This window comes from Monodon monoceros, unplaced genomic scaffold, assembly GCF_005190385.1.
Source record: "Monodon monoceros isolate NGI ecotype Baffin Bay Population unplaced genomic scaffold, NGI_Narwhal_1 Super_Scaffold_3, whole genome shotgun sequence".
NCBI lineage: Eukaryota > Metazoa > Chordata > Mammalia > Artiodactyla > Monodontidae > Monodon > Monodon monoceros.
In genome coordinates, this window is record NW_021703780.1 from 96,906,519 (window position 1) to 96,921,897 (window position 15,379).

The 15,379-nt window shown below is 47.0% G+C and overlaps 1 protein-coding gene and 1 non-coding gene across 7 annotated transcripts in view; one reads left to right on the plus strand and one right to left on the minus strand.

Annotated features, from left to right (window-relative positions):
* Nucleotides 1-15,379, plus strand: part of ATG7 (autophagy related 7) — a 237,231-nt gene that overhangs the window by 196,512 nt on the left and 25,340 nt on the right. The gene's annotated exons all lie outside the window — the stretch shown is intronic.
* Nucleotides 1,574-1,646, minus strand: TRNAG-ACC. Its single transcript has one exon. It is a non-coding gene; the product is annotated as a tRNA-Gly (tRNA).

Sequence of the window (15,379 nt, forward strand, 5' to 3'; positions counted from 1 at the left end):
TGCCAATGGCTATTTTTATAAAGTAAGCTTTCTAAGTTGATTTCTTTGAACCCAGAATGACTTCCTCCCTCTGGCTTCCCCTGTTTTCCTCCACGGCTGGGGAGATCCTCTCTTCATTCTTCCTGCCTATCTTTCCCCTCCCCCAGCCAGCTGGTGTCTGCAGAAATCAGAAGGAAGGTACGTGCCTGACACAGAGCTGCCTGAAATTGAATATCTTCACCTCCTTTCAGGATCATCTTTCTTTTATCCGGCCCAAGAATGGCACCTGCCCCGCCCATCAGGCCACAGAATCTCTGGGACTGGATGCCTTGTCTGAAATAGATATCCACCGGCTCTCAAGCAGAACAATTCCCTACTTCATATCTGAACATATATTTTACAATATTACCTCTTGTTTGTCTTTGCAGGTTTGCCCCTGCCCCAAGTTTTTAAAAAAGATCCTAAGTAGAGTTACTGCTAATGAACCAAACTGCCTCCCTTGAGGTCCCCTACTTCTTCCCTACCCCAGCCAGCCTCCCTGTGCCCAGCCTTGCATGCCCACCCCAAGTGATGCAGAGGCAGTGGTGCCTGGTCAGGCCTTCCCAGAGGACATCTTTGCCCCACTGGGCCTCCAAAGCTCTCTTCCCTCCTTAAGGGGGCCTCCGCCCTGCCCACATCCACCACAGTAAGTGCGCTGTCAGCTGGGAGAACCTTGCCGTTCTTTGCATCCTTTTCCCAGGTTCTCATGCTGAAAACAGCACATTCTCAGCATGAAACAAAAATTGATTCTGCTCTCTTTTTCACCTTGTGTTTTTGACCATGCTGTTCTTGGCAGTCAAACTTCCAGGCTTGGGGGTAGAATTGATAGCTTAAAGTGTAAATGTTAAATTGGTTGGCAAAATGCCATTTGGAATCTTAGCTCCCTTGGATAATTTACCAGCATCTGTGGCTTCACCCACCCAGTGGCCTTGAGTGTCTTCTTAACTTTACAACTGGCTTGCCTCTTGGAGCTCCCCCACCCTTCCACCCGCCAGCCAGCCCTGAGTGTTGGACCCCTTCTCCCTTCCTGGGCCAAGTGCTGGAAGTAGAGAGACTGTTTTCGATTTCTGAGTTCCACCAGAAGCTCAGAGTCTGGTGCTGTGGTCTCGCCAGAGGGACCACAAAACCAGGTCACCAATGATGCTCTGAGCTTTGGTTCTGCCTTGGCATAGGATTAATGTTCCATCTCAGAATAACTATGAAGATCAAATGAAATAATGTATTAATGCTTGAAATGCCTTATGAAAGGTAGAGAGCATAACAACAGCAAGAATAAATATAGTAGCTACTGTTTTATACGTATCTATTGTGTCCCAAGTACTGTGTTTAGTGCTTCACGGGATCCATCTCATTTAATTTAATCTTGACAACTATTTTTTAAAAGTATTAGTATGCCGGGTTTTTTTGGTGGTTGTTTTGGTTTTTTTATTTGGTTGTGCTGGGTGTTAGTAAGGCAGGCTCCTTAGTTGCAGCACATGGGCTCCTTAGTTGCGGCAGGCGGGCTCCTTAGTTGTGGCATGCAAACTCTTAGTAACAGCATGCAAGTGGTATCTAGTTCCCTGACCAGGGATCGAACCTGGGCCCCCTGCATTGGTAGTGCAGAGTTTTATCCATTCCGCCACCAGGGAAGTCCCAGTATGCCCGTTTTATAGAAAGGAAAGTGAAGCTCGAAAAGATGAAGTTACTGGTCAGGATCCCATACCTCGGGAAAGTGATAGAATCAAAATTTGAGTCTGGCCAATTGACTTTACGGCCCGTGCTTTCAGCTATTAAGTAGAATTTTCCCCTCCCCATTTCAGGATTGGTAAGAGAAGCATAATTAACTTTCAAGATGGGCATTTATAGTTGTTTTCCTTGGGATACCCATTTTACCTTCCATTTTCAGATCAACAAGCAGTTTCTTGTGCTCAACCCTTAATCCCTTCAGCAGAAGGAACTCAGTGATTTTCCCACTGAGAGAGAGGCTTGAGACGTGGCTGCTTGTTCCAGGAGATGCTGCCCACTCGTCGCCCACACTGAACCTCCCAGTGCACTGACTGTACCTCAGCCAACGCAATGATGGTTCTTGTGTAAGCCGCTAGCTGTCAAAATGACTAAGGCTCAGAAAGTGCCACTGCATTTCTGTTCCCGGGGTGGGGGATGGGCAATGGACCTAGGAGGGCATTTAGAACCACTCTGCTTTTAAGAGCCTTGGGGCAGGTGTGAGTTCATCAAGCTCCTGGCAGAGCTCGTGGCCAGCCACGCGGAGAGTCAGACACAGAGCCCCCATCCTACAGAAAAGACGGAACAGGCACTGTGAGTCATCAGTGTGTGTGTATTCGGCAGTAAAGGACAAGGTGCATCAACGGAGAATTCCGAGAGGGGAGGGATGGATACAGGCTCTTGGGACACCCCCATGAAAGAGCATTTGATCTGGCGCTGGCATGTATGGGTAGAATTGTGAGGAGAGAAGGATATTCCCAGTGAGAGAAACAGCCAAGTGTCTCTGGTCAATGTTGCTGAAAGGACTTGATAGAATTTGCATTTTAATCTTAATTCAAGAAAAGCCACATGATAAAACTTGCCACTTTGCAGAGTGTTCATGTCTTAGGTGAGACACGGTGCAATTTTCTTCAGTGTCTTAACTGAATAGTTGTTGGAGGGAAGTGAAAGTGAGCAAGGTTGTGGTGGCGGTGGTTACATAGACACGTGTGTGTTAAAGCTCATAGAGTTATTCACCAGAAAATCAGGGTTTTTACCATACGTAAGTTTTAAAAATAAATATTTCTTTAAAGTGTGAAAGATGGATCCTTCCGCTCAAAGAGCTTACAGCTTCACGCGAGATCAGGTGGTCACCTGTCTTGCGTAGTTAAATACGGTCTCTGCCATGAGAGAGGTTGAACAAAAGAATGTTGGGGGGTGTTGGAGCCAGTGTGGAGCATTGCTGGCTGCGGGAAGCCTCACCTGTCCTGACGGCTGGGTAGCCTGTGCGGTGTGATCTTAGAGTGGAGAGTGGTCAGAATAGAGGCGCGGGAGCAGGGGCATGTCTTGGGACAGCTCACGTTTCCTCACCAAGTAAGATATATAGATGGCAGATAAGCACATGAAAAGATGTTCTGCGTCATCTGTCATCGGAGAATTCTAACTTATAGCAATAATGAGATACTATCACACACCCATTAGAATGGCCCAAATCCAAAACACTGACAACACCAAATGTTGGCAAGGATGTGGAGTAACAGGAACATTCATTGCCGGTGGGAATGCAAAATGGTGCAGCCAGTTTGGAAGACAGTTTGGTGGCTTCTTACAAAACTAACATGCGCTTACCATCCATCCAGCAATCACACTCCTTGGTGTCTCCCCACATGAACTGAAAACTTATGTCCATACAAAAGCCTGCACACAGGTATTTATAGCAACTTTATTCGTAACTGCCAGAATTTGGAGGCACCAAGATGTCCTTCAATAGGTGAATGGGTAAGCAAACTGTGATACATCCAGATAATGGAATATTATTCAGTGCTAGAAAGGAATGAGCTATCAAGCCATGAAGGAAAACTTAAGTGCATGTTAGTAAGTGAAAGAAGCCAGTCTGAAAAGGCTATGCACTATATGATTCCAATGATATTACAGTCTGGAAGAGGCAAAAATATGGAGGCGTTAAAAGCTCATTGGTTGCCAAGGGCCAGGGGAGAGAGAGGATAAATAAGTTGGCAGAGCACAGAGGATTTTTAGTGCAGTGGAGGAAAAAAAGGCTCCATCCCTGTCCTTTAGGACGTCTGTCCAGCTGGGGACACAGAGGCAGTGCAGAGGGAGCAGAGGAACTGTGGATTCTTCCTCTGTTCCTAGAAGAAGTCAAAGGAGGAAACTGACCGGCCTTGGGGGCTCCCAGCGGATTCTAAAGGAAGAGACACATCTAAGATGTGACTAGAAAGAGCGGCAAACAGAAAGAAAGCAAGAAAACCATTCTACGCCACAGAAACTGCACGTGGAAAGGCCTAGACTAGGTGAGAGAAAGGAGGACAAACCGTATGTGACTCAGATGGCTCAGCAGAGCTAGGAGCCTGGGCAGGGAGGCTGAGGCCAGACAGCTGAGCCACGCAGGGCTTGGTCGGCTACACGAGGACGTGGGAACTTCACGTGGAGAGCTGTGGACACTGGAGGGTTTTGAGCAGGGTGACATGATCAGATCGCTGCTTCAGAACGATGGCCCCGGAGTGCAGGACAGACTGGAGATGATGCGCTGGCCCTCTTAAGAGGGACAGTGGCTTGGCTGAGAGCAGGCTGGAAGGAAGTGGAGGAAGAGAGAGGGTATAATCTCCAGGCCCCGATGACCGGGTGGGTGGGTGGTGAGGTGGTGGGGCCTCCCTGGGCTCTGGGTCTCGCTCAGATGGCGGGTGGTGGGGGGCACAGAGAGGAGGATGAGCATCTGGGAGGGGAAGGTGAGGGACTAAAGCTAGCAAGGTTGATTAGAGCTGTGCTCTGACAGAGCTGAACGCCAGCACAGAGAATTTGTCTTAAAACCCACGGAAGGCACAGTCTTGCTGCAAATCACTGTTCTGTTAGCACTCTTTTCTTTGACACATCAGACTGCAGCCAGAACCTGGAATATAGATGGACATCTGGGAATTGTTAGATTCCAGAATAAACATTTGACAGCCTTTGCAGTCCTAAAGTGGCCTGTACCCAAACTGACAATCGGGGGCTTGCTGAAGTGTGGAGGGAAACTTGACGTGAGCCTCAGAGCCAATGCAGTTGGTTAAAAGAGAATACCTTTTGTTGAATTCTAACAATTATTTTTTTAAATATTGAATTTAAACAGTAAGGCAAACAATAGAAACAATCTTAATCTCTCTTGACCCCAATTTTCTCATCTGGTAAATGAAGGAAGACCTGTTGATCTCAGAGTTCCCTTCCAGCTCTGAAATTCTAGCCTCGTAAAAATTTTCACCAAGATTTTTTAAAAAAGACTCATGTGAAGAAATGCACAGAGTACATTGCTATCCCTTATTGAGCTTCAAACATTTTTTAATCCAAAGTTTTAATTTTGAAACTCCAACTTGCCAGATTTCCCAGAGTATAAATCCCCTGACCAGTAAAGTGTTATTATTTGAAAATACTGTAGCCTCTGAAGCTCTGAGTTTACAAGGCAAGGAGAGAGGAAGGAAGGGAGGAAGGCAATAAAGTTCCACATTTTCAGCAATGAATATCCTCATACTAATAGAATGCAAAGCTAACAGCTATCTTGTGTCATATAAGGAACCCGGACGCAATTATAATCTCCATTTTATTAGTGAAGAAATATGTAGGTGCAGGTGATGATTTCAGACCCTGTGCTTCCTTGGCAGAATATGTCTGGATAGCGAATCTTACTCAGATTCTGTTCTGATGCTATTCTTAGAATTGACTTGAGAAGCAGTCGCCCCCAGCTCCCTTTCTCAGAGCAGACGGCGATCTGGGGACGAGCTGTCTTACACTCATGCTCACAGTATTGTTTGTTGTCACCACTGAAGTCAGTCCGTGAAAGGAGTTTTCCTACTTCCTGAAACATTTTTTGTTTCAACACAATTATCTTCACTTTCTCCTTCCCATCCCCACTTTCAGATAATGACACTTTTGGGGGGCATTTTAAAAGGGAAATAGTTTGGGGGCCACATTCATACAGCTTGAGGCTGTGCTGGTCTTGCAGTGAGTAAGGGGAGGAGGGAGCCTGCCAGATGCCTAAATGGCGGCTCTGTGCTTGAGACTTCCGCACGTAAATTCATCTGATTTTCATAGGAATGTTGTGAAATCAGGAAGCTGAGGCTCAGCGCAATTCAGTAAACTTACCCAGGATCACACAGCTGAAAGGGGGCAGAGCTGGGACTTGAACCCACTTTGGGCAGACCCCACAATTCAGCGTGCTGCTCTACCGTGATTAGGGGACCCTGGTTAGAATCCCTCCTCCAGCAGCGTTCCGGTAGAGAACCAGCATGTCTGAAATGCCACTGTCTTCCTAGCGTTTGTTCATTGAACAGACAAGTGGAGATGACGCATCCACCTCCCTCATGAGGACATTTTAAGGATTAAAGAGAGGTAATCCCTGTAAGAGTTTTGGTTTATAACTAGACAGTAAATGCCTGCTCAACGGTAGTTTTTTTTGTTTGTTTTGCGGTACGCGGGCCTCCCACTGTTGTGGCCTCTCCCGTTGTGGAGCACAGGCTCCGGACGCGCAGGCTCAGCGGCCATGGCTCACGGGCCTAGCCGCTCCGCGGCACGTGGGATCTTCCTGGACCGGGGCACGAACCCATGTCCCCTGCATCGGCAGGCGGACTCTCAACCACTGCGCCACCAGGGAAGCCCCTCAACGGTAGTTTTTATGGCTACTAACAGTGGCTTCTGTGCGAGGCTCCGGACCAGACAGGCTGGGGGAATCAGACTGAGGCGGACGCGTCCTCCCCCTGCCCTGGAGGAGCTAGCAGAGGAGGAAATGGCTCCAAAACAAATAACAAGCGAAAGCAGAACCTCAGCTCGCAGCCTCTGCGTCTCTGACGTCGCCCACTTCCCTCCCAGCAGAGGTGACGTGGACCTGACAAGCGCAGTCACGGAAATCACTCTGTGGATCTGGGCCTCGGTGTGTCAGTGACCAACAGTGTGTTTTAAAAGTCCTTAAACAGCATTTAGTGTTTAGTCCCTCCTCTGCCTCCCGTCTTCCCTGCATCTCCCACCGCACCCCACCCCCAAGAATTAGGCACAGTTGTGAGTCCTGGGGGGGGGTCAACATTCTGCAGCCAGGTGAGCACTTTCTAGCACTTGTGGCTGCCATGTTCGCATAAGGGGAGGGAACTGTTGCTCCAGGCCACACCCGGGATGGGAGAGGGAGGAGAGCCGAGTGGACGGACAGCCGCATGGTGGCCTCTTCTGTAACATGGGGATGATGGTAGAAATGCTTGCCTAACAGAGGTGTTGGGGGGATAGCTGATCATGGATAACAGGCGTAGCGCATGTGAGATCTGTGGAGCACTCAGCAGAGCTCGGTTGCCGTTACTAATAATGAGTCGGGAGGGCCTGCAGCACAGGAAACAGCTAGATGTATGAGAGCGCTGGCTGTGCAGGCCACAGGCTGACAGTGCTAACAGAAATCCCACGGGGGCTGGGACCAGCCTGGGAAAGGCTGGCTGAGAGAAGCGGCGGCGGAGTGGCGACTCGTCAGCCGAGCGTGGGTGTGCGTTGGTGTGGGACGGGCAGACAGTCTGGGCTCTGGGTGGGGCGGGCACACTGACAGCAGGGGAGCCGGAGGGAGCACGCTGAGTGGGGGGCGTTCAAGACCCTCAGATGCCAGACTTGGCACCCAAATGGTCTCTTTCTAATGCCTCCAGGGCCTGCCATGGGATGAACTTTGATGCTCGTCCCAGGAAGCTTTGTGGGGAATTTTCCAGGCATCCAGTGGCTCTAGATGGTGGCTGTACCAACAGTGACAAAGTCGATGACTGTCTTAGTGCCTCCTGATATTGTGCTAACTCTTGATGTCACTGGTGTCACCGCTAACTCACGAGGGGCTACCATCGTTATCCTCGTTTTATAGACAGCGACATCGAGGGACAAAGAGCTTGCCTGACTTGCCCCCAGGTCATCAGCTAGTAAGTGGCCAAGCCAGGGTTCCATTTAGATCTGTCTCTCCCCAGAATGCAAGCCCTTAACCCAGCAGCATAAGGTGGCTCTTGGGAGGAGAAGATTTTCGTGCCTCCCCAGCCTGTTCACCGGCTTCCACCTGGGTCTCCTCTGTGTGGGAACTTCCCTGTGGAGGGTTCAGCCACTGGAGACAGCACATGTCCTTGGTGTAGCATCAAGGAGCCCTGACATCCTGAAGCCAGGAGTCATGTCTTTTGGGAACTTCCCACCTTCCCCTTTTGTGTCCTCACTCCTTTTTCCTAACTAGAGGTGGCTTTACAGAAATGTGGAAGATGATTCTGTGCTAGGAGACCCTGGGGAATTCCTGAATAAGCTCAGGACTTACTAATCAATCAGAAAAGCCCATGAGCGTCACAACGGAGTCCACAGCTCCACCTGGCCAAGGGAGTCAGCAGGGTGTGGGCAAGGCCTCCTGAGTGGCTGCACAGGGCTGGGATGGCTGGGAACAGAAGCAGTCATTCCCCAAGGTGACAGACATCATTCTTAATGGAATTGAGACTAGACTCTAGTGCTCTTTTATATTAAAATGCTGCAGCCAATTTTAACAGTGTTTACTGGGCAATTCCATGTGACTGTGAACAATGGATTCAAACAAGGCACAATATTCACACTAGCCTGTTGAACGCCCACTGTGTATCCTCCACACCAAGCCTGACGTGCCTGCACTTAAGCGTGGACGCATCGTGGCAGGGCTGCTGGGAATCGTAGGCAGGCTGTGAATCCCCGCACTGTTTTGATTTGGTGTTTGAAGGCGCCTTTTTACAAATTAGTAGACATCTCTGGATCTACAGTCAAACAGAGAAGAGGTCCAGTCCCAGTCAGCCACCTACCAGCCCTGTGGCCTCTAGCCACTTGCTTTTCCTCTCTCAGCTTTGTTTCCTCACCTGTAAAATGGACACACATTTAGGGTTCTTCAGAGGGGTTAATGAAATTGTGTGGCCACACTTTGTGAAGCACCTTGTAAGTGTTGCCAGCAATTTGGTGTCATATAGGAAATGCTTCCTTGGTGTTTATAACGCCCAATAACGCCCAACTCAAGTCCTTCCCGAGAGCATCCCTAAGTTGTAAGGATCAACCAAAAGTTGAGATGGTAGTTTTTTTGTTTTGTTTTGTTTTGTTATTTTATTTATTTTTGTCCACGTTAGGTCTTCATTGCTGCACGGGCTTTCTCTAGCTGCGGCGAGCGGGAGCTGCTCTTTGTTGCAGTGCGTGGGCTTCTCGTTGCGGTGGCTTCTCTTATTGTGGAGCCCGGGTTCTAGTCGTGTGGACTTCAGTAATTGTGACATGCGGGCTTCAGTAGTTGTGGCACGCGGGCTCAGTAGTCGTGGTCACGGGCCCTAGAACGCAGGCTCAGTAGTTGTGGCACATGGGCTTAGTTGCTCCGTGGCATGTGGGATCTTCCCAGACCAGGGCTCGAACCCATGTCCCCTGCATTGGCAGGTGGATTCTTAACCACTGTGTCACCAGGGAAGCTCTGTGATGGTGGTTCTGTACATGTTTGACCTATAAAATAAAATCAGCATCTTTCCCTTCTCATTTTTGGAGTGCGTGATGGTAGGTGATCACTTCTGTTAAGATGGTCTTCAGAAAATTCTTACCCAAAGATTATTTTACCCTCTATCCTGGTGACCCATCTCATATGAGGCATATCCATTTAGCCTATCTCTAGGCCTAGAGAGAGGAAGGGGGAGGATGCTTTTTAATTTTTACCATATGTGTGACCTGTTCCCAGTCAATGTTTAGGCAGAGGTGAGGGCTCCGGTGTTTGATTTCGAGTCATCGGGAAATCCACCCCGCTGTTCCTCAGGGAGCCCTAAACGTTGATTTGCCTTTGGGAGGGCGGGGGTTTCGGTGAAGCCTGATTTACAGCATCACCCTGGTACTGATTTCCTTTCACATACTCTAAAGGAAGTGCTCTGGTGATATTGGCACTGAGCAAGTAACAAAGGGTTTAAAACGTCAGCTCTGGAAACAAAACTGTACCTTGTGATGTTAGGATGATTGAACCACACTTGATCTCCGATTACAGCTAAAACAACAGTTGCTAAATCCAGCTAACATGGAAAAACTAGAAAAGAAGAGGGAAAATCAGCCAAACCCATGGCCAGGGACGGAGAGAGGGGGCAGTGGTGGGTCACAGTCTTGTGTTTCCACTTGCCGGGTGTGGGCCGCCGCGTGTGGACACTGGCTGTGGGAACTCCGTGACTTAAAGTCCAGTTGAAAGAACTGCTTTTATCATTTCGAGTTTGCAGCCCTAGGCCAAAACAGACAAAACAATTTTTAAAAGTCTCAGTTCAAAAGCAGTTTGAAACATTCTCTTTTTCTCACGTGAATGTCTCCATCAAAAGGGACCCCAAATCTCTCCACTGTCCTGTGTGCCCCTCCTCTGATTGCCTACCTGGCAGGCTCCCCCAGGTTCACTGACTAACCCAATTAACTGGCTCCCCTGGGTGAACCGTGGCTCAGTTAAGCTGAATTTGAAGCACGTAAAATGAAGGAAGGCATTTCCTTCCAGCCATGGGCAGCGCAGCCTGTTCTGCTGCTGTCACCACAGGGAAACCCGAGCCGGAGAGCTGCAAACGGGGGTGCAGGGGTTCCCTGCAACTGTGGCGGGTTACAAAGTAGAAAAGCACTGCGTAAAGTGGTGGCAGCTGCTCCACGTCTCTCAGAAAAGCCAAAGAATTCTAATAAAGAATGTACGGTCTATTTTTAATGCTCCTAATAAATACCATGCATTCTGAGTCTATAGCAGACCCCCCATTATCCTGTCATCTTCCAGGTGAGGGTCTGTACTTTGCAGATCATTAAGAACACGACTCTCTGTCAGTGAGCAGACACTTCAAACGACAACACAGAAACAAACTCCACATATTCTGCGTTTCCCCTCGCTGCTTCAGGATTGGGGTGGAATTTGTAGGGGCATTTATCCCTCTGTCTGCTCAAATCTGACATGAGTTATTTCCTGAGGAGGAGACAGACTGCTCTCCTCTCCAGCCTGAGTGACTGACTCATAGAGGGTCACAGGAAATCACTGGTGGGTTTTTTTACTCCCTGTCCTTGTATTTGATAGATACTTACATGGTTGTTGATGGATTGAGCATCTTTTATTCAGCTGGTATGAATAACTAGGTATAGTCATTTTTTTAATCAGATGACCAGGTACTGAGAAAATTGTAGCGTACTTTGTGTATAAAATGGAGATTCTACCTCTCTCACAAGACTGTTTGAAAGATCAGAAGTGCTATTATGATAGCTGGCTAGACCCAGGGAAAGGAAAAATTCCGTTTCTCCCTACTGACAGAAAACTTTGGTATTCCAAATGTGTAGGTCTTTTTCCCACACCAAGAAATGCTCTAATTCTCTGCAGACACCAGCTGGGTGTCCTACAATTCAATTCCATTCTGACACCATCTATCTGGAGGTAGAATCAGATGCCACAGGTTAAGGGCTCAGGCCTGCAAGACTCTCCCCCTCCAACAAGACTCTCTCCTCAGGTGACCCACGACTTCTGTCCGACTTGGCTACAAATCGAGAGTTCCCACGACCCCCTCCCCAGGTTCATAATTTGCTAGAATGGCTCTCAGAACTCAGGATACAAGGACACAACTCAGGAACAACAAAGTGGAAGAGACGCGTAGAGCAAGGTATGGGGGAGGGGGCATGGAGCCGTAGCCCTCTCCCACCCTCTCAACACCTCCCAGGTGTTCACAAATCCTGTACTTTAGGGACTTTTATGGAGGCTTCATCTTGTAGACATGATCAGTTATTAACTCAGTCTCCAGCCCCTCTCCCTTCCCCAGAGGATGGGGGCGAGGCTGAAAGTTCCAAGCTTATAATCATGGCATGGTCTTTCTGGGGACCAGCCCCCATCCTGAAGCCGTCCAGGAAAACACCAAGAGTCACCTCATTAGGACAGAAGGTACTCCTGTCGCCCAGGAAATTCCGAGGGATTTAGGAGCTCTGTGTCAGGAACCTGGGTCAAGGACCAAATATTAGAACAAAAGATGCTCCTAGCGCCTGTATCACTTAGGAAATTATGAAGGTTATAAGAGCTTGGCCAGGAGCCAAGGACAAAGACCAAAAAATATATTTCTTTTTTGTTTGTTTATTCACCCACTTTTTCCTTTATGCATTAAACAAATATTTACTGAACCTTTCTTTAGGCTAGACTCTGACTAGGTACTGTGGCCACAGATGAAAGAGAATTCTTGCCTTCAGGGAGTTTGCAGCCTAACCATCTCTCTCACTTTTTTCCTTCTTTAATAAAGCTGTCAACTTTCATCCTCCAATACTGTTTCCTTCTTGAGATTCCCACTTTCTAGAGCAAGCAAGAGTCAACCCAAGTTTCCCTTTCTTCATGGGGTTTTTCCAGGCCAACCTGGGCTGTGTGTTTCACTATCTCCAGCTGTAAAATAAAGCCCAAAGGGAGCTAAAAATATTTCCAAAGATTGTTGTGAGTTTAAAGTGGAAAAGAAAAAAAGACTGTATACCTTTAAGAAAAAGGTATTAAGCAGGTGACGTTTTACTGTCCGTTCTAAGATGTGTTTGCCTAGAGAAATTCTTTTTTGTTTTATTTTTTGTTGCTTTTAATAGCAGCTTTATTAAAATATAATTCACATACCATACAATTTACCCACTTACGGTGTACAATTCAGTGGTTTTTAGTATTTTCAGAGTTGTGCAACTATTACCACAATCAATTTTGGAACATTTTTATCACCCCCAAAAGAAATCCCATACCTATGAACAGTCACTCAGCTCTTCCTTCTTTCACTCAATATATTTCTTGTTATATCACAGTATCACAGTCAGTATACTGTAAAGCACTATGCTGATTCAAACGTGATTACTGCTGCTGTTTCCTAGATTCACGGGCAGAGTATGAGATTCTTGGACCATAACCTGCACTCAGGAACCCCTGCCATGGTAGAGTTTTGACTATATTTTAAGTTGCTAAACAATAATAATCCTTATAAACAATAGGACTGTTAATAACGTCCCTGACTCTTTCTATTACATTTTTTCAAATTGCTAATTATTATTGGTATACAGCAAAAATTGAGTTTTGTATGTTGATTCTATATCTAACAACATTGTTGACCTTTCTTGTTTTAATAGTTTGAGAATTCTTTCACATTTTCAATGTAGATCATCATATCTTTTGCAAGTAGAAATAGTTTGGGCTCTTCTCTTCCAATTTGTATACCTCATTTCTTTTTCTTGTTTTTTTTTTCCCCTTTGGCTAAGGCTGCCAAAATAATGTTGAATTAAAGCCCTAGCAGCAGATTCCTTGAATTGTTCCTAACTTTACTGAGAATGCTTCTAAAGTTTTACCATTTATCGTGATACTCACCATAGGTTTTATTAGGTTAAGGAATCTCCTTTTGGTTTTAGATTTGCAGTTTCATTAAAATTATGACTCAGCATTAGAAACACTTCCTGCGTCTATTGAGATGTTTCTTTTTTTGTCCTTTTGTAAAAAGTAGTGTGGTATATTAGATTACTAGATTTTTAGAAAAAATGTTGAACCATCTTTGCATTTCTGAGATAATATTCTTCCCTTTGTCCCAGAGTGACTATTTCCTGTAGTTAAGAATTTGTATTCCTAAGAACTAACTCCCAGATATTAGTGACACCGGACTATTTGTCATGTTACACCAGTGCCTTACAACATTCAGCCAGGTGTGTTAGGACTGTGTGGGAAGGAACACTGGGATTTGTGTTCATGAGCATGATTGTTACCATGTACGCCCCACAGAGTTTACTCAGGAAGCAAACATATCAAAGTTTGAGAACCTTCTATCCTACAAAGGACTTTAACTGCGTAGGAAGCAGTATACTACCTTCCTGCTTTAGGATTTATCACCCTTATCTACACAGAAATGCATCAGTGAACAGATTTGGGGTAACTCCTCTTTCACTGCCTATTGGTTTGAATCATGAAATCTTTCCTACTTTGCCTGTTGGTTGAAGATCACCCACGCAATAATTTCTGCTTCAGCTGTGGGCTTTCTGTTGTCTTCTCATTTGGGAGACCATGGGAATAGGCATGGCAAAGAAAACAAACACATTAGTGAAGCAAGGTCCTGCTTACTTTTTAGTTTGAAAGGTAATCATTTCACAAGGCAAGGTTTTCTGTACTGATTCTTGTTTTCAGCCCATGAGAATGTTGACTTCATTCAATAAATATTTCTTGAGCTGCTGTCATCAAGTATCAGGCCCTGTTAATGTGTCCAGGTATATCGAGTTATAATGGCACATACCTTACAGAAAACACCCATCATCTGTCCCGCCTTCAGAAAGCTTCCGGTCGGCCGTTTATTAGCACTAATACCCAGTAAGTTGGACAGATGTGCACTTCCTGTGTGGTGGCCACCGCCAGAGACCCTGAGACCACAGCAAAAAAAGCTCATCTCTGACACTATGGCCCAGCATCCAGTCCAGTACGGGAGACAAAACAAAGCACACATGGAGACTTAAAAACAACATTACAAGAATAAACTCACACTTCGAGGACACAGTAGCGGAGGAGTCATATGTAAAATGTCGTCAGACTCACAACCACATAACCTGTCAGACTGTTGGTGGGGATGAGAGAGGTAGGGAGGAGGGTTTCTGCAAAATGGGTAGGCATTTCAAAGGTGGGCCTGGGGGGCATTTCAGGTAAGCGAAATACTGCATTGCAAGCACGGTTGATAACGGGGTGGTACAGCCAGGTGACAGTGGTGACCAGCCAGTGTAGCTGGATAAGAAGGCACCTGAGGAGGGATGGGAGGAAGGACAAGGGATGGAAGGAAGGACAAGGAATAGAGAGCCGGCCTGGGTGCAGGTGCATTTCCACCCGAGGGTGCTGGGGCCGGGGCAGCTCTGCGCTGGTGACTCAGCCACAGGCCAGGTCTCTCTCATGTTCTTCCCTTGCAGTGACTGTCCTTCACCATCCCCTCCTGCCGACTTCCCTCATGCTTACTCCTTTTTCATTGGGAGGTGCTGGCCTGTGGGGGATCCTCTGGCCCTGGCTGGAGGGAGTGGGGCAGAGGCAGGCCTGAGGCCTGGATGACCCGCGCGGACAGAGCTGCCACAGGTGTGCTGTAATATCCTTCCCACGTCTGCAGACATGACGAAACACACTCTGTCTGCTGTGAACAATTCATTCATTTGTCAGAGCTGCTCACAGGGTGAGTGAGCAAACGGCACGTTCTCCTCAGGAAAAGTCCTGGCTGTGCGTCCACAGGCTTCCTTCTGCTGAATGGATTGCCAGTCAATGTGTTGAACATCCTAAGATAAACTTTTTCTTTTTTAACATCTTTATTGGAGTATAATTGCTTTACAGTGTTGTGTTAGTTTCTGCTGTATAACAAAGTGAATCAGCTATATGCATACGTATATCCCCATATCTCCTCCCTCTTGTGTCTCCCTCCCTGTCACCCTCCCTATCCCACCCCTCTAGGTGGTCACACAGCACCGAGCTGATCTCCCTGTGCTATGTGGCTGCTTCCCACTAGCTATCTATTTTACATTTGGTAGTGTATATATATCCATGCCACTCTCTCACTTCATCCCAGCTTACCCTTCCCCCTCCCCATGTCCTCAAGTCCTTCTCTATGTCTGCATCTTTATTCCTGTCCTGCCCCTAGGTTCATGAGAACCTTTGGTTTTTTTTTTTTGGATTCCATATATATGTGTTAGCATACGGTATTTCTTTTTCTCT